A 25,240-nucleotide genomic window follows, 5' to 3' on the forward strand; every position below is an offset into this window, starting at 1 on the left:
TCACACAACGCAAACAGAGAGAAGAGTATAGTTCTTCTGCTTCAGGCACCTGATTGCACCAGCTCTCAAAACGGCAGAGCCAGCCAAACCAGTTAGAAAGTTGCACATCACAGATTTTTCAGAGGCCATAAAAAGAGTTATTACAACAAACGGTGCAAGAGCTAATTTCGTTCTAGTTGCCGTACTGCCTCCACTGAGGTAATGTCTCTTTAGATAACTGGGCACTGGGCGGCAGGTAGCTTACAGGATAAGAGTGTTGGGCCAGTAACCGAAAGATTGCTGGTTCAAAATCTCAGAGCCAACTATTTAAAAAAGATGAGCAAGGCACTTAACCCTCGTCGCTCTGGATGAGAGCATCTGCTAAATTACTAAAACTTAAAAATGTAAAATAACTGCTGAGGAGGTGGTGTAATGTGTATTTTTTCATGATTATGCAACAATACCCCACATTTAATTCAGGCTCTTGTGAATGATATTACCCATGTCCCTCTGAATGTACAGACTGTCATACAGTTGAAAATCAAATCAAAAATCAAATCAAATTTGATTTCACATGCGCCGAATACAGGAGCAATTAGACCTTATGGTGAAATGCTTACTTACAAGCCCTTAACACTTATTTTTCTTAAAACTGTATTGTTGGTTAAGTAAAAATAGATAAGTAAAAACTTAACAAATAATTAAAGAGCAGCAGTAAAATAACAGTAGCTATATACAGGGGGTACCGGTACAGAGTCAATGTGCGGGGGCACAGGTTAGTCGAGGTAATTGAGGTAATATGTACATGTAGGTAGAGTTAAAGTGACTTGGCATTGATAATAAACAGAGAGTAGCAGCAGCGTAAAAGAACGGGTGGGGGGGCAATGCAAATAGTCTGGGTAGCCATTTGATTAGCTGTTCAGGAGTTTCATGGCTTGTGGGTAGAAGCTGTTAATTAAGGAGCCTTTTGGACCTAGACTTGGCACTCAGGTACCACTCAATTTTTAGGGCCTTCCTCTGACACCGCCTGGTATAGAGGTCCTGCATGGAAGCTTAGCTCCAGTGATGTACTGGGCCGTAGGCACTACCCTCTGTAGTGCCTTGCGGTCAGAGACCGAGCAGTTGCCATACCAGGCAGTGATGCAACCAGTCAGGATGCTCTCGATGGTGCAGCTGTAGAAATTTTTGAGGATCTAAGGACCCATGCCAAATCTCTTCAGTGAACTAAGGGGGAATAGGCTTTGTCGTGCCCTCTTCACGACTGTCTTGGTGTGTTTGGAGGGTGGTTGGGTTTATTTGTTCAGTTACATAAAGTGCATTCATTTCTAAATGGTAAAACAGGTATGTATGAAAATACCCTCAAATAAAAGGTGACATTGTTCAGTTGACCAGTTAATTGTACATGTAGGCCACTGACTTGACGGCATGACAAGGTATGCATTATGCTAATGTGAAAGCATAAACACCAGGGGAAGGATGAGGCACGAGGTCGGTCGGCAGGCCTTCCATTCCAAACATGCAGCTAGTCAGGTATAAAATAGGCACACTGCAGCGCCACCTCTGCTTACGGAACTACAGAACTCCTTTCTGATACACAGAAGTGCACCTTTGCTCGCAAGGCATGTGTTAAGTGTTAGTATCACTTCACAAACATGATATCAGTCAAGTACAATAAACCTACCCTTTCAAATCCATATGAAACTGTAGTATTTGAAACTGCATAACTGGATGCACTTCAAACCCTATTACCCAGAGCACACGTCACCAGTTCACTGAATCAAGGACAGTAGTTTTGATGTGGAAAATAATGGCGTTGTGTGCTGTAGTGAGGGTGTGTCCCTTTAAGAGTAAGAAAGAGGAGGGAGAGGGAGCGCTGAAGGGGCCATGGAGAGAGGCCAGGCCAGACTCATGTTTAATGGTGAGCACTGAGGTAATGTGATAGTCAGGGTGAGACCAACTCTGTCACTCTCTCGCCTCTCCTTCACCGCTCGTTACACACGGCACAATGGATTCCTCTCCCTGAGCTCACCCGGTATTTCTAATTCACTGTGTCGCAAATAATTACAATATCTAATCATTATTAGAAATTAGCACATGTACTGTACTGTAGTCAAGGTCTGTCACTATCGTAAAATGGGCTATTTCTCTCATGATAGTGGAAAGCACCAATTTGCCTTCTGATACAGGTCAATCATATTAGATTGGCAGGTGATGTTAATCCTCAAACAATTGGGTAATCTAAGATTCCTGGTTAACAGACATAATGCATGCACATGACTATATTATATCCTCGTAGGCATATCTTAATTTGACCAGTTTCTCACAGCAGAAAAATAATCCTGCAACAACATGAATTATTAAGTGATAATAATAAATATACATTGTTGTAGGGGTTAGTACATTTTTGGTGAGGATAAATGAAATTAAACTTTTTAAACCTCTAATATACTACAATTTGCATTTCCTGCTGCGCAGGAAAATTATCCCGGATGACAGAGTGATCAAATTAAAATAGTACATTTGTACAGTATGTGCATATTCTGTAAAACCCATACATGCATGACATTGCATCAACATGTGTACTTGTTCAGATCAACACTCGAGGCAGAATATATCACGTCCGATTGGTGTGTTGACGGTGTTTTTCAATTTGTTTGGCATGTGAATTTGTTGTCTGTTTTAAGCCTAATCTATGGCGCTTTTATTTTTTCATATCGTTTTGGGTTAGCGTTTGGATTAGCGTTTTCATTGTACCACACACCCTTAGTTACAAGCTAGCATCGTGGTTAGCCCCTGTGGCTGGGACCTCTCCAACCTGACCGGAGCTTGGATCCTACTAGCTAGCAGGCTAGCAGTGCTAGACTACCAGTGTTTTTATACATGACTAGGCCCAAATGCGATAGGTGCGAGATGATTTCCATGCGAGAGGAGAGAGAAAGGGTGAAACTTATCGATGGATGAGGGTTTGTCTGCCCTAAATGCATCACCATCAAGCAGCTACGAAAAGAGATTATCTGGTTGTTAGCTCAGCTGCGACAAAAGCAGAACCTGCTTTCAAACTTCACTGACCTAGCTGCATCCCAAGCAAATCGCATCTTGGACTTTAGTGCCTCCTACAGCCAGGGTGCCAATGAGTTGGGCAGCTTTGATCTGTTCCACTCCACCGGACAGATGGTAAGCTCAACTCTGCTGCCCAGGGGAGAGACTGGTCACTACCCAGGCGTCGGAAGTCGGGAGGGAGGCAGTCTGGCTGGCCTCCATCTATCCTGGAAAATCTGATCCGGCTATCAAACAGTTTTACCCCAGTGGAGGTGGACCTAACGGCTCTGATCCTGGAAATTTACCAACAGCCGGCAGCCGGCCAGTGGCTACAACCCCTGTCCATACCACCAGCCTACCGCGCCTCCCAATGCCATCCACTGCTGCAGGTGTGTGGAGTCAAGCTAGCCTAGCTCGAAGCCCCCACCCTCCATGCCTGAGGCAGTCCAATTCCGCCCCCCCCTTCTACTCCATCATGACCACCTTCATTGTCAGCACTCTGGCATCATTACTGAGAAAAATCTGAAGTGATTCTTCTAAATAGCATTTTATCTCGGCAGGCTTTATATTTGAAAGAAATTGTGGTTCAATTGACCCTGGTCAGTCAGTCGACTGACCCTCTCCCAGCCTCCATTTGGCTCGATAGAAGATCAGTCAATTTCGAGTGAATTTTTATTTTAATTTCAACAGCTTTCTACTTGTGATGTGCTAGACGCCTTGCTTAAGATTGATGTTAAATCTGACGATTATCTCGGGTGCTAACCCCAGCGCTTTCGGCGCCGGCAGGGTTTACATATACAAACACACAACACCAGTCCAAGTGAAGGGTTAAACCGGTTTATTACTAGCAGGCTTTGGCAGCATTCTTGATATACAAAACCCAAAACAAACAAATTAAACACTTCGCCACCAGTGGAAGGTCCTCCAAGCTTTGTCTTTGGGGGTCCAATCCTTGTTGAAATCATAATTTCCTTCTTTAAAACCTCCTTCTCCACTGTACGCTCTCTCCAATAATTTCCTACTCCTTCACCTGCCGGGGTCAAAGAAAGAAAACTCAGGGCACAGTTAGGTAGAGGAACGGATTGGTTTCACCTGTCTGCAGTTTGGCTATTACAACTAGAGACAGGTGTGGCTGTTCTGCTGCAGTCTAGAAGTTTCCCCTGAGCTGTCTGTGGTCCTGCCTCTGGGGAATACTTCACATTGCTGTCCATGGTCCTGGCAGCCAAAAAACAAAGAAACCTTGCAGACACATAACGACCATCCACAACACAACCCCTGAAACCACTACATACCTTCCACCTCAGCATTGACCCTGTGGTCAGAGTGGTCGAAGAAAACATGACATGCATACGATAAATGTCATCAACATTACCATGTTTAGACCCCGAACGGTGGACGATCCGATAGTGGAAAGGATGGAGGCTGAGGAATCACCGGGTGATCCAGGCATTAATGTCTTTATTCTGCTTCATCCAGGTAAGGGGAGCGTGATCTGTCATCAATAAAAACTTGCGGCCCAGAACATAATATTTCAAGGACTCCAGAGCCCATTTGATTGCCAAACACTCTTTTTCCACTGTTGCATATTTGGTTTCACAGGGAATCAATTTACGGCTAATGTACAGTACAGGGTATTCCTCTTCATTAACTTCCTGCGAGAGTACAGCTCCAATTCCAGTGTCTGATGCATCTGTCTGTATAACCAGTGGCGTCGAAAAATCCAGCGAATACAGGCAGTTTTCAGTTTCTGAAATGCCTCTTCGGCTGCAGGGTTCCACTGTACCATGGCAGGTTGGGCCTTCCGGGTCAGGTCACACAGGGGTCCTGAAATTATTGCATAATCCTGGATGAAACGTCTAATAACCGGTTATTCCCAGGAAAACCCGTACCTGTTTCTTATTCACTGGTCAAGGTCAATTCTGGATCGCAGTGACCTTCTTCTCTTGTGGTTTGATCAACCCTTGCCCTGTGGAATAGCCCAGATACTTTGCTTCACTTACCCCCAGCATGCAATTCTTTGGGTTGGCTTTGAGTCCTGCTTCCCAAAGGGCATGTATGGCCGCTGTTAATCGGATTAGGTGCTCCTCCCATGTGTGGCTGTGGATTATCACATCATCCAGGTAGTCTGCAGCATACGATTGAGGTGGGCGCAGAATGCGGTCCATCAGCCTTTGAGACGTGGCGGGGGCTTCATGAAGTCCAAAGGGCAGTCGCACATATTGGAACGGGCCATCTGGAGTCAAGAATGCCGTCTTCTCACAATCTGCAGGGGTCAGAGGAACCTGCCAATGCCCCTTGGTTAGGTCAAGTGTACTAATGAACTGGGCATTTCCCCGTTTTTTTTATAATCTCATCTATTCTCGGCATGGGATTCCGAAATGACATTCAACTTACGGAAGTCATTACAGAATCGTTCTGTACCATCTGGTTTCAACACCAGGACTATTGGGCTGGACCACGCACTGTGTGACTCTTCAATGGCTTCCAGCTCCAAAAACTTCCCCACTTCTTTTATTGCAGCTCTCTTCGCTTCTGGCACCCGGTAAGGTTTTTGATGAACCCTTATCCCCGGAGGCGTGATGATGTCATGTTGGATGTGATGGGCATGTCCTGGTAAGGATGAAAACACATCTTTATTTTTCATAACCAACTCACGTAAGTCTGGGAAGGTGATACATCTCCGAGGGTAATATCTTCCAGCAGGTTCTCGGTAGAAGGAGAAGTGGCCGAAAGTACTGAAGTCTGTATGTTTGTTTCCCCACCCCCCCACCCCCACCATGCTTCTTGACTTACCCACTTTTTTCAACAGGTTAATATGATACACCTGTTCTGGCTTCCTTCTCCCTGGCTGACGGATGAGGTAGTTCATAGGCCCCATTTTCTGCAGCACCTTGTAGGGACCCCGCCATGTGGCCAGGAATTTACATTCTGTCCTGGGTACTGACACCATAACCCGATCCCCTGGGGTGAACTCTCGGGGTTGAGCTGGACGGTGGTTATACATTCGACTCTTGGGCTTGCTGTAAATGTTCCTTCACAATGTGCATTACACTGTTTATGCATTCTCTCATTTCTTTAATATATTCTATGACAGTGTTGTGGGGGCTGGGCTGTTCCCAGTTCTCTTTTGTCACATCTAGCAATCATCTGGGCCTGTGGGAAAACAATAGCTCAAATGGGAAAAGCCAGTGGATGCCTGGGGTACCTCTCTTATGACAAACATCAAAAACAGCAGCAGCTGATCTCAGTTTCGCCCATCCCGCTCCATGGTCCGTCTGAGCATAGATTTCAGGGTTCTATTAAATCTCTTGACTAGGCCGGCGGTCTGGGGGTGATATACAGAAGTGTGCAGTTGTTTGATTTGAAGCAATTTACACACATATTTCATCACCTTGGACATGAACACCCTACCTTGGTCCGTCAGGATTTCACGGTGAACATCTGTAGCAGCTTTCTGGTGATGCTCTTGGTGTTGGCACTATGCAGGGGAATAGCTTTGGGATACCTGGTGGCATAATTCACCACGACCAGTAGATGTTGAAAACCTTTCGCAGACCATGGTAAATGGTCCAATTAAAGCCATAACAATTATATCGAATGGTGTGTCCATCGCTGGCAACGGGATTAAGGGATTTCGTAAATCAGGAAGGGGTGAGGTTCTTTGACAGTTAGGACACCCCTGGCAATACCTTACCACATCCGCATACAACCACGTCAGAAGAAGTGTTGTAACACCCGTTCTTGTGTTTTGTCTCTCTGTAAATGTCCTCCCAACAAGTGGCTATGGGCCAGGCTCGGCATTGTCTGCCGAAACGGGGTTGGAACCAACAACTGCTCCACTGTGACGTAATTGGACTTCGTGACCTGGTATAAGAGATTGCTTCTCATGGAAAAATTAGGAAAAGTGAGTACAGGATTTATATACCATCTATGACCTTGACATTCTGTCTGGCGTTCTGTAGTGTGGGGTCTTCCAGCTGAGCAGGACGAAACTTTCCTCTATACTGTGTTAACTCGGAAGGAAAAATCTCATTGGTATAAGAATTTCCAGGCCCCTCACCATGCGCTTCTTCTTCCTCCTCTTCCACCATTTCTGGCCCATTTATCCCCACTCGGTTTCCAACGTCTTCGTCATTTCCTTCCCCTTCTTCTCCCAGGAGAAATCGAATTTCGGCTACGGGAGTCGGGCATAAGAACCAATTTGTTCATTTTCCTTTCATAGGTCAGGGAGTTCTTGTTCTTCTATTTTATTTTCACTGGAAAATGTAAATGGACCTGGTTATGCCCTATTACTGGCACAGCCATCTCCTTTGTCCTGTAGTCCTTTACACAATTCTTGAAAATATGGACAGTCGCCACCCAGTTGCATGGGATATGGTAGGTTTTCAATCAACTCTAGGTTACCTCTGAACCACCCACTGGTGGAGTTAATCTCTACATCTACGGTTGGGCACGTTTTGGTGTCAGCATGTACACAGGTGATGTCCATGGTTGGAGCGGCAGTCCTCTGCAACTGGGTTAGTAGTGAAGGCACGATAAGGAAGACAATGCTCCCGGAGTCTGGAAGAGCATCTACTTCTTTACCTTGGACCTGTATCCGACTGAGGTGCGGGGGATGGCAGTGGGCTTGGACATGGGCAGAAACGACATGGCAGTGGTGTAGATAAGAAATGTCGACCTGCATGGGTTCCTCCTTCTTGGGACAGTTCCATGTGATGTGTCCTATTTCTCCACAGCGGTAGCACTCCCGGGTGTCGGTATCAACCCCTCTATTCCTAGCCCTTGCTTCAGGTTGTAAAACAGGGTCCTTGCACCCACATTCTCCAGCCACTCTTTGGATTCTTTCTTTCCAAACCCGGGGACTCTGCAGTTGGGATATCTTGCTCCTTCTTTGAGGCCTCCCTTTTCCTGGGAGTGTTTCTATCCAGTCGGCTGGATTTGAGCAGTTTGTCAGTTGCTCGGCGTGGCTTTAAACAAGGTTCACCACTCCAGCCGCTGTGGTGGGATTGCCCTGGCTGACAACCTTCTTTAGCTCGTAAGGTAAGCCCCGGATGTAGTGGTCAATCACTATTCTTTCCACGATGACCCCAGTATAGAGGGTTGCGGGTTCTAGCCATTTTTTTGCTAGGTGGACCAGGGCAAACATCTGTGACCTGGGTGCCTTCTCGGGTTGATACGTGGAAGTATGGAACCGCTGTGCCCTCAAAGAGACAGTGACTCTCAACTGTACTAATATTTCCTTCTTAGTACGGTTGGGAAACTGCTACAGTATGCTATTGCCCCCACGGTTGACCAGGCTCTTTCGGAACTTCCATCTGCCTTAATTGCTTTGCAGAAAGCCTTTGTTGAACTGAAATTGGTACTTAATGCAGGTAAAGCCAAGTATATGTTATTCTCCATATCACGTAAAAATGTATCTGATGATTTATGCATACGTACATTGGATGATGCCCTCATTGATCTTGTCTTATAAATATCTGGAAATCTGGGTGATGAAAAGCTATCTTTCAAAAAGCATGTTGATGAGTTAGTTAAGAAATTAGGAATAAATATTAGCTTATTTTATAGGAATAGGTCATGCCTTTCATTAAATAGCAGAAAACAAATCATTCAATCAACATCCATACCGGTTATAGACTATAGCGATATTGTCTATATGAATGCAGCTACTGTACCACTGTATTTAAGCAATTGGACAGAGTTTATCACAGTGCACTACGCAATATTATGGGCGATAGTTTCAATAATGTATGCAAATGATCTCTTTTTCGTTATGTGTCGGACCCAAGTAAGACTGGCTGTCGCCATTGGCATCGGCTAATGGGGATCCTAATAAATAAAATACATTCTGTATCAGAAAGTAGGCTGGCCTTCTTTGAAGTCTCTTTGAAGCCCTCCTGCATAAACTTCCGTCAAACCTTACTCCATTAACTTACAGACGTACGAGATACCAGACCCGAGCTGTGTTCAAATACCCATACTAACTGTATACTGTATACTACATACTTAAATGTTCCGGAACTCCAATTTGAGCAGCAGCAGCTGAAAAATGAGCTCCTACAAATATAGAAATTTACATGGTTTTTAGAGTGAAGTACATCGGAAAAAGCAAAAGAAAACTGCAAGACTGAATAGGAGAAAAAACAAGCAACAAACAAAGAAGATAGGCTTTTGAAAAATAACTATTTTTCATAAAATTGTAGTTATCTTAGCTAGCTGAATTGTTTACCAGTTGCTAAGCAGTTGCTAGGGACTCTTTTGGAAGAAGCTAGCTAGCTAACGAAGAACAACAAAGAATATCTAGTTAACAGAAGAAAAGAAAGAGAAAATCAGGACAGAAGAAAAAGGATATCAAAGTGAAACAGTTCTCTAAAGACACAAGAGACAATAATACAAGAAACAACACTTCTGTAGCTTGTCAACTATGTGTCTGTCTATCCCTGTTCTCTCCTCTCTGCACAGGCCATACAAACGCTTCACACCGCGTGGCCGCTGCCACTCTAACCTGGTGGTCCCAGCGCGCACGACCCACGTGGAGTTCCAGGTCTCCGGCAGCCTCTGGAACTGCCGGTCTGCAGCCAACAAGGCTGAGTTCATCTCAGCCTATGCTACCCTCCAGTCCCTAGACTTCCTGGCGCTGACGGAAACATGGATTACCACAGATAACACTGCTACTCCTACTGCTCTCTCTTCGTCTGCCCACGTGTTCTCGCATACCCCTAGAGCATCGAGCCAGCAGGGTGGTGGCACTGGAATCCTCATCTCTCCCAAGTGGACATTCTCTCTTTCTCCCCTGACCCATCTGTCTATCTCCTCATTTGAATTCCATGCTGTCACAGTTACCAGCCCTTTCAAGCTTAACATCCTTATCATTTATCGCCCTCCAGGTTCCCTTGGAGAGTTCATCAATGAGCTTGACGCCTTGATAAGTTCCTTTCCGGAGGATGGCTCACCTCTCACAGTTCTGGGTGACTTTAACCTGTTAGGGCTAGGGGGCAGTATTGACACGGCTGGATAAAAAAACATACCCGATTTAATCTGGTTACCACTCCTACCCAGTAACTAGAATATGCATATACTTATTACATATGGATAGAAAACACCCTAAATTTTCTAAAACTGTTTGAATGGTGTCTGTGAGTATAACAGAACTCAAATGGCAGGTCAAAACCTGAGAGATTCCTTTACAGGAAGTGGCCTGTCTGACCATTTCTTGAACTTCTTTTCCATCTCTATCATTTACTAAGGATCTCTGCTCTAACGTGACACTTCCCACGTCGTCCATAGGCGCTCAGAGCCCGGGAAAAAACAGAATGTCGTCATTCCAGCCCCAGGCTGAAACACATTATCGCCTTTCTCAAGTGGCCGATCAAGGGACACTGGGCTTATGCGCATGACCCCGACCGCCCCCGCCTTTGGGATTTTTTCCTCTGTTTGCCGAAAAGGAGATTCCCTGTCGGAATATTATCGCTTTTCTACGAGAAAAATGTCGTAAAAATTGATTTTAAACAGCGGTTGACATGCTTCGAAGTACGGTAATGGAATATTTAGAATTTTATTGTCACGAATTGCGCCATGCGCGCGACACTTCTTTACTATTTCGGATAGTGTCTGGAACGCACGAACAAAACGCCGCTATTCGGATATAACAATGGATTATTTTGGACCAAACGAACATTTGTTATTGAAGTAGCAGTCCTGGGTGTGCATTCTGATGAAGACAACAAAAGGTAATCAAACTTTTATAATAGTAAATATGATTATGGTGAGTGCTAAACTTGCCGGGTGTCTAAATAGCGAGCCCGTGATGCCTGGGCTATGTACTTAGAATATTGCAAAATGTGCTTTCACCAAAAAGCTATTTTAAAATCGGACATATCGAGTGCATAGAGGAGGTCTGTATCTATAATTCTTAAAATAATTGTTATGCTTTTTGTGAACGTTTATCGTGAGTAATTTAGTAAAATGTTAGCGAATTCCCCGGAAGTTTGCGGGGGGTATGCTAGTTCTGAACGTCAGATGCTAATGTAAAAAGCTGGTTTTTGATATAAATATGAACTTGATTGAACAAAACATGCATGTATTGTATAACATAATGTCCTAGGGTTGTCATCTGATGAAGATCATCAAAGGTGAGTGCTGCATTTAGCTGTCTTCTGGGTTTTGGTGACATTATATGCTGGTTTGAAAAATGGGTGTCTGATTATTTCTGGCTTGGTACTCTGCTGACATAATCTAATGTTTTGCTTTTGTTGTAAAGCCTTTTTGAAATCGGACAGTGTGGTTAGATTAACGAGAGTCTTGTCTTTAAATGGCTGTAAAATAGTCATATGTTTGAGAAATTGAAGTAATAGGATTTTTAAGGTTTTGAAAATCGCGCCACAGGCTGGCAGTGGCTGTTACGTAGGTGGGACGAATTCGTCCCGCCTAGCCCAGAGAGGTTTTAACAACCCACAGCATACAATAAGAAAACCCCCTACCTAAATACAATCTCCAATCAGAGGCAACAAGAAACAGCTGCCTCCAACCCCAAACAAGCGTCCCACCTAGCCCATAGAGGTTAACCTCCCCACGTCTACCTTTGACTCATTCCACTCTGCCTCCTTCTTTCCACTCCTCTCATCTTTTGACCTCACCCTCTCACCTCCCCCCCCCTACTCACAAGGCAGGCAATACGCTTGACCTCATCTTTACTAGATGCTGTTCTTTCACTAATCTCATTGCAACTCCCCTCCAAATCTCCGACCACTACCTTGTATCCTTTTCCCTCTTGCTCTCATCCAACACTTCTCACTCTGCCCCTACTCGGATGGTATTGCGCCGTCCCAACCTTCGCTCTCTCTCTCCCGCTACTCTCTCCTCTTCCATCCTATCATCTCTTCCCTCTGCTCAAACCTTCTCCAACCTATCTCCTGATTCTGCCTCCTCAACCCTCCTCTCCTCCCTTTCTGCATCCTATGATTTTCTCTGTCCCCTATCCTCCAGGCCGGCTCGGTCCTCCCCTCCTGCTCCGTGGCTCGACGACTCACTACGAGCTCACAGAACAGGGCTCCGGGCAGCCGAGCGGAAATGGAGGAAAACTCACCTCCCTGCGGACCTGGCATCCTTTCACTCCCTCCTCTCTACATTCTCCTCTTCTGTCTCTGCTGCTAAAGCCACTTTCTACCACTCTAAATTCCAAGCATCTGCCTCTAACCCTAGGAAGCTCTTTGCTACCTTCTCCTCCCTCCTGAATCCTCCTCCCCCTCCCCCCTCCTCCCTCTCTGCGGATGACTTCGTCAACCATTTTGAAAAGAAGGCACCGCTGGTCCTGCTCACACTGCCCTACCCTGTGCTTTGACCTCTTTCTCCCCTCTCTCTCCAGATGAAATCTCGCGTCTTGTGACGGCCGGCCGCCCAACAACCTGCCCACTTGACCCTATCCCCTCCTCTCTTCTCCAGACCATTTCCGGAGACCTTCTCCCCTTCCTCACCTCGCTCATCAACTCATCCTTGACCGCTGGCTACGTCCCTTCCGTCTTCAAGAGAGCGAGAGTTGCACCCCTTCTGAAAAAACCTACACTCGATCCCTCCGATGTCAACAACTACAGACCAGTATCCCTTCTTTCTTTTCTCTCCAAAACTCTTGAACGTGCCGTCCTTGGCCAGCTCTCCTGCTATCTCTCTCAGAATTACCTTCTTGATCCTAATCAGTCAGGTTTCAAGACTGGGCATTCAACTGAGACTGCTCTTCTCTGTGTCACGGAGGCTCTCCGCACTGCTAAAGCTAACTCTCTCTCCTCTGCTCTCATCCTTCTAGACCTATCTGCTGCCTTTGATACTGTGAACCATCAGATCCTCCTCTCCACCCTCTCCGAGTTGGGCATCTCCGGCGCGGCCCACGCTTGGATTGCGTCCTGCCTGACAGGTCGCTCCTACCAGGTGGCGTGGCGAGAATCTGTCTCCGCACCATGCGCTCTCACCACTGGTGTCCCCCAGGGCTCTGTTCTAGGCACTCTCGTATTCTCGCTATACACCAAGTCACTTGGCTCTGTCATATCCTCACATGGTCTCTCCTATCATTGCTATGCAGACGACACACAATTAATCTTCTCCTTTCCCCCTACTGATAACCAGGCGGCGAATCGCATCTCTGCATGTCTGTCAGACATATCAGTGTGGATGACGGATCACCACCTCAAGCTGAACCTCGGCAAGACGGAGCTGCTCTTCCTCCCGGGGAAGGACTGCCCGTTCCATGATCTCGCCATCACGGTTGACAACTCCCTTGTGTCCTCCTCCCAGAGTGCTAAGAACCTTGGCGTGATCCTGGACAACACCCTGTCGTTCTCCACTAACATCAAGGCGGTGACCCGATCCTGTAGGTTCATGCTCTACAACATTCGCAGAGTACGACCCTGCCTCACACAGGAAGCGGCGCAGGTCCTAATCCAGGCACTTGTCATCTCCCGTCTGGATTACTGCAACTCGCTGTTGGCAGGGCTCCCTGCCTGTGCCATTAAACCCCTACAACTCATCCAGAACGCCGCAGCCCGTCTGGTGTTCAACCTTCCCAAGTTCTCTCACGTCACCCCGCTCCTCCGCTCTCTCCACTGGCTTCCAGTTGAAGCTCGCATCCGCTACAAGACCATGGTGATTGCCTACGGAGCTGTGAAGGGAACGGCACCTCCATACCTTCAGGCTCTGATCAGGCCCTACACCCAAACAAGGGCACTGCGTTCATCCACCTCTGGCCTGCTGGCCCCCCTACCTCTGAGGAAGCACAGTTCCCGCTCAGCCCAGTCAAAACTGTTCGCTGCTCTGGCACCCCAATGGTGGAACAAGCTCCCTCACGACGCCAGGACAGCGGAGTCAATCACCACCTTCCGGAGACACCTGAAACCCCACCTCTTTAAGGAATACCTAGGATAGGATAAAGTAATCCTTCTACCCCCCCCCTTAAAAGATTTAGATGCACTATTGTAAAGTGGTTGTTCCACTGGATATCATAAGGTGAATGCACCAATTTGTAAGTCGCTCTGGATAAGAGCGTCTGCTAAATGACTTAAATGTAATGTAAATGTTAATGAGTATATACTACATACTTTATACTATTAGTTGATTTTAGTATACTGTAAACGAACGGTATCCTTTCAGTTGAGTGTACTAGCGCTATGCCTGTCTAACGGAAGTTGATGCTGTTGCTATGCAACCTCTTGCTAGCTTGTTAGCATAAGAAATTACTTGCTAGACATCTTACGAAGGGTGTACTGTTGACTAACCCCATTCTGTACAAATTTACGCAACCGTGGTATTCAAACGAGGCTGCAATGAAAACTAATGGGACTGTAGCAACTGTGTTGGTATCAATCTGGGGTGTGAACTACGTTTCTATTCAAGCGTTGATTGACATGGTAATGGCCCGATATTATTGGAGAAAAGTTGAAAAACTGACCCCTCCGACACTGTACGTTAAATTGTGACGTGTCATGAGGTACAGGGACAGGGTAAGGGGTGATACCTTGTCAATTGTATAACTGAATGCATTCATTCTCTGCATCATCACTGCAAGCCATTATGACTCTCAAAAGCCGTTACTTCTGAAGATGAATTTGAATTGGGTTTTTACAACGACGCTAAAATTGACACAACCCTTCAAATAGGTATGTAATGACACATTATATAAACTCTTTATCGGGTTCTATTTACATTTTCGAGGTGATAAGTTGGACAGATCGGGTGAAAAAAGCCGTTTCCCAAAACGGCTTATCTCGTCTTTCCCTATCACGCAGTAGGTTTTGCTTCCCCACCCGTCATTTTTAAATAGACCTGACGAAGCTCATTGCCTTCTTCAATCATGCAGAGATGGGCAGCATGAAGGTCTCGTTTTGCTGGAAAGGGGAGAAATTGTGCTTTACAATTGTATTCATATTACAGTTGACCTGAAAGTATTATGTTTTTGGGGTGCTAAAATAAGGTCAAATGTACGCTACAGCGCGATGAACAGAAGTGTGTTAACTTACAGTATTCGTAAATTACATTTGGAGTGCCAGGATGCGCTCTGGGCGTTCGTAAATTCAGAGCATTGTCAGATTGTCCGTTAGTAAATTAAGAGAATTTTGCTCACGGAGCGTTCAGAGCACACACTGGAAGCTCTGGCCGAGGAGTAGGGTTGATCCGAGCGTTCTGACCTCACAACGGCAGTCCTAACAGGCTAACATTGGCTAGCTTGCTAGCTACTTCCAGACACAAATGAGATAACAACTCAATCTTACCATTTTACTTGCCCTAGCAGAGCTAGTTAGAATGTTTTCATGTTATCCAGAGCGTTGGTGACTGTAACTGTGCAGCTGGCAGCAATTTAATAATGCATTTTTACTGACACCGGCCATATTCAATGGGTGTTGAGCGTTCGTAAATTCATCAGTTATTCTGTGCTCTGGCACACTCAGACGAGAGTGCTCTGAAATCGGAATAGATATTTACGAACGCACCTAATTAACAATGTCCATTGAGAACGCACAACGACTATACCACTTAGCTAAGCTAAGAATTACATGAATAATCAAGTCAATAAACATTTGGTAGTTAGTTAGATAGCATATACTTAATATACTGGCAAGTTCGATGTATTAGTAGCCAACTAACATTAGGTAGCTAGCTAACATGCTGGTACATACTGCTGTTATGATATGCTATGCAGTTCGTAAGGATAGCGTACCCAACAAATTGTCAGCCAACGCAACGTAACTTATTTGAAAAGTCATTACTTTATTACATTGCTCAACATTTTCTTAACATTTATCATAATTAGTTAAAGCAATGAATTTGTATCCACTCTCGTCAGATTTGGGCTGCATATTTTCCGCTATTTTCTTCTAATCTGAAACCGTTGTGAAGCCATGCCCATTTTCAGAAGAATTGCATTATGGGCCCTAAAAGCACGGAAATAGTGCCCACTGCTTGTATACTTCGTATCTTGGAAAATGTATTACGACATCCGGCAACTTTTGGCATACTAACTATATCCATACTATGACCAATAAGCATACTACATACTCAATTTACGTCACAAATAGTACAGTTAGTGGGGCTAGTATGAGTATTCGAACACAGCTCCGGTCTCAGGGGATGCTAACTCTTGAGATTATTCTTGTTAATATTATTAATATTATTTGTGTTTAGCTTTTCGTGTATTGGTGTTAATATTGATGTGTATATTGAGGTGGATTGATGTTTATACAGGGCTTAGCAAGACTCTTTCTTTTTTTATGGAAATGGCAAATGTTGTGTACGATATTCTTGAAGCAATTGTATTATTTGTGGCCCATGTCCTAATGTACAGTCAATCTACACATGACAATTTCTGAATGAGCCATCTTTTTCTCTCTTTTTCACATGTAGTGTGGACATTGTCTTTTTTTATTATACAAATAACGAGAACTTAAAAAGAGGTTGCAAAGGGATCTGTCTGCTAGCTTACCTTTATCCAATTGGCTGGGCTGAATTAAAAAGAGGTTGAAGAGCAAGACAATGAAAACCAAGCCAGACTTGAAGCACAAGCAGGTGCTATTTTTGTGCTAGTGTCATGCTTAGTGATTGCTACACACAGGAGTAATGTTTTTGCTCAGGTTTTTATGTTTAAAAATGAAGGAGGCACAGTAGAGAGTGTGATGAGTATTGAAAAAGGTGGGTTTTTGTTTATTAAGTACCAATAGTTTATAAATGAGTTGTACAGCTGTGTGTTCATGTTTTTAGGGGGACGATTTTCTATTTCAAGAGAGATCATGTTAGGTGTTTAAGGTAGAGCAAACCTACTGTGCTGTCCATTTTCCAACCATTTCTGAGACAACAGCCAGAATCATATGTTTTGAAATATACTATACACTTTTTTCTTTTTTCTTTAACCTTTATTTTACTAGGCAAGTCAGTTAAGAACAAATTCTTATTTACAATGACAGCCTAGGAACAGTGGGTTAACTGCCTTGTTCAGGGGCAGAATGACAGACTTTTACCTCGTCAACTCGGGGATTTGATCTAGCAACCTTTCGGTTACTGGCCCAATGCTCTAAATAAGCAAAATACTGGTATACAGAAGTGCAGTTTTAAAATTCAGAAATACATCTATAGATGTGGTGTTTTAGATATGATAAACTGTAGACAGCAGTCCTGGGCAGTTTTATCTCTATGGTCCTGAGTGCATGCAGCATGCAGCCTCAGGCCCAGGGTTACTAGGCCTACCTAGTGTGCCACCACTTCATCTTTCCTGCCACTGAACAGGCCTGGCTTTGTGCAATAAATAGATTGTTATGTAAGTCCTGACAAAAAGCGCAATGGCATCTCTGTCTTATTAATGAATGCCGTTGTTACGTAAAGCAGCTCGCCAGCAGTTACATTCTGCAATATGCCCCATTCCCCCTTCACTCATGTCTACACATACGCATGCCCACCTCTCCCCCTCAGACACGCATATCCCCCTCTCCCCCTCAGACACACATACCCCCTCTCTCCCTCAGACATGCATATCCCCCTCTCCCCCTCAGACACACATACCCCCTCTCTCCCTCAGACATGCATGCCCACCTCTCCCCCTCAGACACGCATATCCCCCTCAGACACACATACCCCCCTCTCTCCCTCAGACATGCATACCTCCCTCACCCCAACACACGCATACGCCCCTCACACACGCATATCCCCCTCTCCCCCTCAGACACACATACCCCCCTCTCTCCCTCAGACATGCATACCCCCTCACCCCCAACACATACATACCCCCCTCTCTCCCTCAGACATGCATACCCCCTCACCCCCAACACACGCATACGCCCCTCACACACGCATACCACCCTCTCCCCCTCAAAGATGCATACCCCCCTTTCCCCCTCACAACGCATACCCTCCTCTTCCACTCACAACACATACCCCCCTCTACCCTTTACACATGCATACCCCCCACACATGCATACCCCCCCCACACACACGCATACCACCCTCACACACGCATACACCCCGTCTCCCCCTCACAACGCATACCCCCCACCCCCTCACAATGTTTACCCCCTCTCCCCCTCACACACGCATAACACATGCACACACACTCACACCCCAGGCCTCTTCCCAACAATCAATCACTGGTTACTTTATATCACGGTGAGGTTACCTCCCCTCCTCTCTTCCCTCTCCCTCTCATTTCTCTCTCTCGCCCATTTCTCACTTTCTCTATCCCCCGTCTCTCTTTCTCTCTCACTTACTCTCTCGCTCTCCCGACATCTCCCCTCTTTCTCCCATCTCTCTCTCTTTCCTTACATCTCTCCCTCTTCCTTCCATCTCTCTCTCTCTCCCTACGTCTCCCCCTCCTTCTCCCATCTCCCCCTCTTTCTCCCATCTCGCTCTCCCGACATCTCCCCTCTTTCTCCCATCTCTCTCTCTTTCCTTACATCTCTCCCTCTTCCTCCCATCTCTCTCTCTCTCCCTACGTCTCCCCCTCCTTCTCCCATCTCCCCCTCTTTCTCCCATCTCGCTCTATCTCTCTCAGCCAACCCCACTCCACAAAGACTGTGAAATAGCACTCATATCATTTTGCACAATGCTTATGCTTTTAATGTTCCATTTAGTTTGGGAGAGATGGAGGGTAGAGGGTTTACTCCCTGCCGGAGCAGCCTGGCAGACTGGGGGTACTGAGGACACCAGACTCACTGGTCAGTCAGTTACAGTTAGTTACCCTCCCTGACCTGGCTCCCCTGGTAGACATGGAGACAATTGAGATGTGCGACACATTTGCCTATAGCGTATTCAACCATAATGAGAAATGCAGTGCAACCTAAATAGGTTGTGAGTAGGCTCACGTGCGGTGCCAAGCTTAGCTTGGTGAACGAGATTATGGTAAAGAAAGGTGGGAGTGAAAGAAGAGCTGACCTGATGGGACTCCTGATCACTTACACCGATCAATGGTGTGCATGAGGCTGTCCAAACTGCCTTTGCCATTCATACAGCTGCATGTGGAACTGTGTGCCAACGACCCTGGTGCAGTTATACTAAGAAATTAGATCCATGCCGCTTGACATGCAATTTTACCTCTTCATCTTTGTCGTCATCGCCAAACTTAAAGTAGGATGCCAATCAGATTGTTTTAATATTGAATTAAAGTGATTGAATTAGACCACCTTAAAAGCAATAAATGTTGAGAGTCAAAATCATAGCATCTTTTTTTCTCTTAGGCTACCAAGAAACCAGAGGAGGCTGGTGGGTGGAGCTAGGTGGAGGGCTCATTGTAATGGCTGGAATGGAATAAATAGAATGGAAGTCAAACATGAGGTTTCCATATGTTTGATGTGTTTGAGACTCTTCCATTTATTCCATTCCAGCCATTACAATGAGCCCATCCTTCTATAGCTCCTCCCACCAGCCTCCTCTGCAAGAAACTCAAGGATCTGTCTTAGAGTGAACTAAATCTGGACCTAATGTTCCTGTGAATTCTAGCTGGTTGGATGGGAGGGCTGCAGGTGAACGTGTCAATAGACAGACAAGGACACAGAGACAATGGCTTGCCAGCCTTGTGACCAACCAACTGATCAGTGAAACCATTGTCAACAAACTAGTAATGCAATAAAAATTGTAAATCAAAACATTTACCATGAGACGGTTCTGGGCCTAAATAATTTATTTAGCCAACACAGGCCTTTTGTTCCAATAAATCAGTTAGTGAACAATGGGATGAGGCCATGCAATAATACTGAGCCACATATGTGTTGTTAATTTACTTAGAAAAAGCAGGGCCCTGGAATTTCCTGTTCTGTAGAAAATTACTAATTTGTATTGAAGACACGAGTTTTAAATCTTTCTCGCACCAAGCTAGGGATTCTGAGGCGCACTGTGACGTCTGACTGGTGGATGGGGTACACATGACTTAAATCAGCCATTTAATTGTTCCTGAGAACTTAGCTCAAAGCAAAGCACTCTGGGACCGGGAGGCAGAGGAAGAGAAATATAAAGTTAAGAGAAGGACAGATGGCGAGAGAAAGAGAGGGAGTGGATGAGGAAGGGTAAAGTTAGTAGCACTTAGCACTTATTTTAATAGGAGTGTTTACTATAGTTGTTTAGTGACGCATGTACGACATAGAATGGCAAATATTTACAATAATTTAACAATCCTAAAACTCACTCCTCCCACATCTATCTAAAGTACAGTCTCTGTTCACTCAACTAGCTAACTTGCTTGCCAAATTACCCTTAAGAAGTTAACCTATTACTTACACAAATGCAATTGAAACTGAGAAAATCCCACTAACCTTGCCAGACAGTAAGCAGTGGTCTTATTCTAGAGCCTGGGTGGGGAAAAACACCTTCTCAGTGGACAAGTGGGTGGACAAGTGTGTTTAAAGGTCCAAAAGGTCTGGATTATTAACAGCATAATGCTGCTAAGAATCATATTTAACAGTTGAGGGATTAACCTACAGTTTAATACCAGATAGTAGCTGTAAATCAGTGTTTAATAGTAGAAGTGCTGGATCCCGGGAACTTAGAGTGAGCTAAACTGAAGTAGCTAGAAGAAAACAATACATAGTCACAAAACTGGCATTTTAAATAATGATTAACAAACTGATTGAGTAAAAAGTACTGATATTGACATTGTGGTGGAAACTTTCGATGATAAACTGAGGCAGCAAGAGTTACATGGCTGATACTGGAATACTGAGAAATCACTGTAATTATTAATGCATCGCCTGCATTGTGCTGCAAAATTCATTAACTGGAGATGATTGATTTACAGTATTTGGTTAAGAACTAGAGGAGGAATGACCCATGACCACCCTAGACGTTCCAAGGCGTGAATCAATTTTAGGGTTTCATTAGTGTTGGATTTTATTATAATTCAAAATGTATTGAATTTGATCCAATAGATCGAAATGCTCACCCAAGAATGTGTTAAAATAGAGTTTTAAACTGAAGCAAAACCAAGCATACAAAACCAGCAGGCTCCGCTACGGTCTAAAAACTCAGACCAGAACCAAAATGTCGATATAATATCCCGCAGGCAGCAGAGAAACAGATCATTGTAAATCCACTACAGCCCTCCATCACAAACAGACAGCACAATGTTTACCTGCCTCTGAAAATGATGACTGGCTTCATATGTTGAATAAATGTGGACATTTAGTGAGAATGCTTTGCATTCTGGAGACAATTGAAGTACACATTTTCCAACCTAGAAAATGGTCTGTCTCGCTGTAGTGAGTCACTGCCGGTGAGCTCGCTCGTACCGTCCTACGTCCGAACCATAGGAGATGTAAGTCGCAGACTGAGTGATCTTCAGTGTTGCTTTATGCAAGATTGGGACTTTGGCCCAAATAGAGTTGTTGCTTCAATATGCTGGTCCTCGTTTCCCCATAATGACCCAGACATGATTCCAGTTCATAATCCTACCTTCCTATGTAATTTGTCCTTGAGGAATGGAATGCTGCTAAAATAGATCAAACCTTGGAAACAGGCCTCTATATACAATGCATTATCAGACATTAGTGTGACTGTCAGATACCCAGTAGACTTGGAATTTGCACAGATAGTACACTGAATCAAACTATACTGTACATTTAGATCACAAATGCCAAATGAGTCTTCAAAAGCCCTAAAAATTAGTCCATCATCAGAACTCTGGGTCTGGGTTCTCTCTCCCACATGACAGTGAGAGGAAAGGGGAGAAGGGGAGAGAGAGGGGAGAGAGAGGGGAGAGAGAGGGGGGAGAGACGGGGTTAGCAGATAACACCTTAACTACTCCAATATGTGTCAGCTGACTTTCCCCCAGGATTACCCTGAACTCCTGTCATATGAGGTGAAGCTCAGGGCCTCTGACAGTCTCATTTTATTCTATATGGATAAATGGATCAGAGCTGCAACCAGATCTGGGCCCTTGTGTTCAATCAGCAAGTTCAAGTCATTTATTATAATCATTAATTTCCTAAGCCTCCTGGGGTGCATCAGAGGACACCCAGAAGTTTCTTCCTTCCGGACTCGTGCCAGAACTTTTAATTGGCCTCAGGAAATCCCAGGCATCTTCCCCTGTTCTGGGAGCTGGGTGTGGGATGTGTGGGATTGGGTCATAGTGAGAGCATTTACTCCCCTATTGGGGCTGCTGGGATAGGACTGCGGGCCAACTTCACAATTACTCTTTCCTGCCAGGGATAACGTCATCGAGAGAATATTACCATGAGAATTCTTCCTCTTAACTCTTTTATTTTTTCTTCTTCACTGTAACACTTAATCAAACATTTCTGTCATAACATGTTTACAGCACAGACTGTTGTCGTAAACTATTGTTACACTTAGAATTACAATATAATTCATGTTTATGATTATCTTATGTAGGGATTAAGAGGGAACATTCAAATAAAGTGTTACCAACCCCATGCCTTAAACTTGTCTCACCACACAAATATGGACGCACACAGAAAGCACACAGTATTAAGTAATGCTTCCTCCGCCAGCACAACGACTAAGCTTCTCTCAAAAACACACTGTATGCTGTGGTCTTATACACAACACACACGTTACCAAGTGCCCTAATAATAGCTATTTAACTGAATGATTTGATAAATGTTTTGGTTTTCAACACCGACAATCATTCAGTTGTTTGAGAACATTTGTGCATGGGCCACTTACAGTGTAGACTGAAGATCTGGCCTTGACCATTGTGTTTGTTCAACATTTGGTACACTCACTTACTCTTTTTCTGGGCCTGGGTGTTTAGCTAAGAGGTCTATGCTTGGATACCCCTCGGTACACTGCTTGTATGTCATGGTAAACACTGAAGGGCAGTGTTCATTTTTCATCTGTTCAAAACAGTGAGCTGTAGAGAAAGTTGGGAGCAGGGTGGGGGTGGTGGCTCAGTGTAGTAAATCCTATTGTGTAATAAGGGTCTGTGTTTGGTTTGCCTCGCCTCAGTGCCTGCCTGCGCCCCTCTGCCTCCCCGTCCCGCCGATGGAGTGGGTCACACTGAATCACAAGGCCAGCCAGTGCTGACAATGGCACGTTTGTGCACAGGCAGAGCCGTGAGCCAGCCTACTCAAGAGAAAGGATGGTACAAGGTGGAGAGTCCAGCAAGCTGTGTGTGTGTGTGTGTGTGTGTGTGTGTGTGTGTGTGTGTGTGTGTGTGTGTGTGTGTGTGTGTGTGTGTGTGTGTGTGTGTGTGTGTATGTATATGTGTGTGTGTCAGTCTGTCTGATGAATGGAAAGGTACCTGACTCATGGAAGGGTGCTCTTATCCACAGAATACCCTAAAAAGACAATGTTCCAGATGATCCATCTACATGGAGAGGCATCTCCCTCTTGCCCTCGGTCTAGAAAGTGTTCATGAAATGCTTGCTCGCCTGCATACTACCATGGCTTGTAGCTATAGGCATTCTCTCTCCCTAACAAAAGGCATATATGGAAAAACAGGGCAAGAATGTGCTTGTTTTCTGCCTAAAAACAGGAATTGATGACTTCAAGCATGAATCCACCAAGTTTTACATTGTGTTTTTAGACCTTATAGATGCCTTTGGTACTTTATCACATAGTGTAATGATCAATGACCTTGAGGAAACACAATTGCCTCCACCTTATGTGGACATTATTTATGATGTGTACAAAGCCTATTTTCTCCAAGTTTTGTGTGTGTGTGTGTGTGTGTGTGTGTGTGTGTGTGTGTGTGTGTAAGGCTTTGATTTATTGTCAAACAGATAGAAAAGGGGTCTTAGAAAACATCTACTAGAAAAAGTCAAAAAAATTATCAGAAATACATATAAACACAATGTTGAGGTAAAGACCCCTGCCAGCTAATAACACTTATATTTAGTTTTAAAAATGATCCTATTCAGATTTCAATGTCCACAGACGTATGGACTGGCCTTCATTTGTCCCAGACATCGACGTACATGACTTGGTCCAGACTGAAAGAAATCTGAACCAATCATAGATGTCTATGTTTAACAAGTTTGGACAGTACATTACAGTACAGTAGAGCACAGTAGAGTAGTACAGTAAAGAAAAGTAAAGTATACTTCAGTACACAGTTGAGTACACCACAGTTATTACATTCAACTAAAACTGAAACTAAAATGAAAACCAATCATGAAAAAACAATTCAGTAAACTGAAATAAAATAATTAACAAATCTGTTTAAAAAACTAACTATACTGAAACTATTATCCACCTAATTATTATTACTTTGATGTCCAGACTTGTTAAACATATGATTGGTTGATTGGTTCAGATTTGGTCCGGTCTGGACCAACCAAATTTGGTCTTGTTTGGTGTTGGGTCTCATTCAAATAATAGCCAGTGTGTAGAATAATACCTACATATCCAAAGGAGGATATTGGATATTTCTACCTTTGTGTACCTATTTAGGAGACATCACCATGAAGAGAATGCCATTCATATCCAGAATTATGCATTTTTTGTGTAGTACAGATCAGGGACCCATGATAAAATTTCATAACTGCAATTCTGTTACCGGGTGTAAATCCTCTTCACTTACTGTAGTTAAATAACCAAAATATATGTTTTCAAATTCAAGGTGTCATGTCATAAATTACACCCCATTCTTTTCTGCAGACATCTTTGAATCATAAGCAGCAGATACTTAACAGCTGTGGGAAAATGTGGTCACATAAAAAAAAGAGGGATATTTTACTGAAATTCTGTTACCAAACTTTCCATCTGCATAGTTCTTGCACTTGTTTTTGTAAAATGTTCAGTGTAAATTGTTAAAAGTAGTCATTGTGCATAGAGATGTACGGTTTGTTCAACTTTGAAATCAATGTTTTTTGTTTGGCATACATTTTAAGTGAAAAATCTAAGTCTCAGCGCAATTCTGTTACCGTGGAATTGCCTTCTACTAACACATGCACAAACACAGTTTCATATTGGTCATGTCAAAAATGTTGTTGTTGCAACAGACTGGAAACTGTGGGGGAACCGCCATTTTGTGTCTGCTGTAAGCCACCGTCAGTTACATCCTGCAGTTGGTGGTTTCATCATTGGGCCAGGATGAGGAAAATTCAGCTGAAATATAATGTTGTTTACGAAAGTTCAATCAGTCTGAATACTTGTTTAACTTCATCAAGCAGCATAATATAATTCACTCTGTTTCCTATTATACTGGCATAGTTGGAATGCATGAATACAAAGGTATCCTCATTAGCATACCCAGATAGCACATTTGGTTCTTTGGAAGTTGTGGGAACATACGTTTTTGGTTTCC

At 44.3% G+C, this 25,240-nt stretch overlaps 1 protein-coding gene across 3 annotated transcripts in view; it reads right to left on the reverse strand.

Moving 5' to 3' along the window:
- Positions 1-25,240, reverse strand: part of LOC106563207 (guanine nucleotide-binding protein G(z) subunit alpha) — a 54,915-nt gene that overhangs the window by 15,533 nt on the left and 14,142 nt on the right. The window lies entirely within an intron of this gene.

Source organism: Salmo salar, chromosome ssa11, assembly GCF_905237065.1.
Source record: "Salmo salar chromosome ssa11, Ssal_v3.1, whole genome shotgun sequence".
In the NCBI taxonomy this organism is placed as follows: domain Eukaryota; kingdom Metazoa; phylum Chordata; class Actinopteri; order Salmoniformes; family Salmonidae; genus Salmo; species Salmo salar.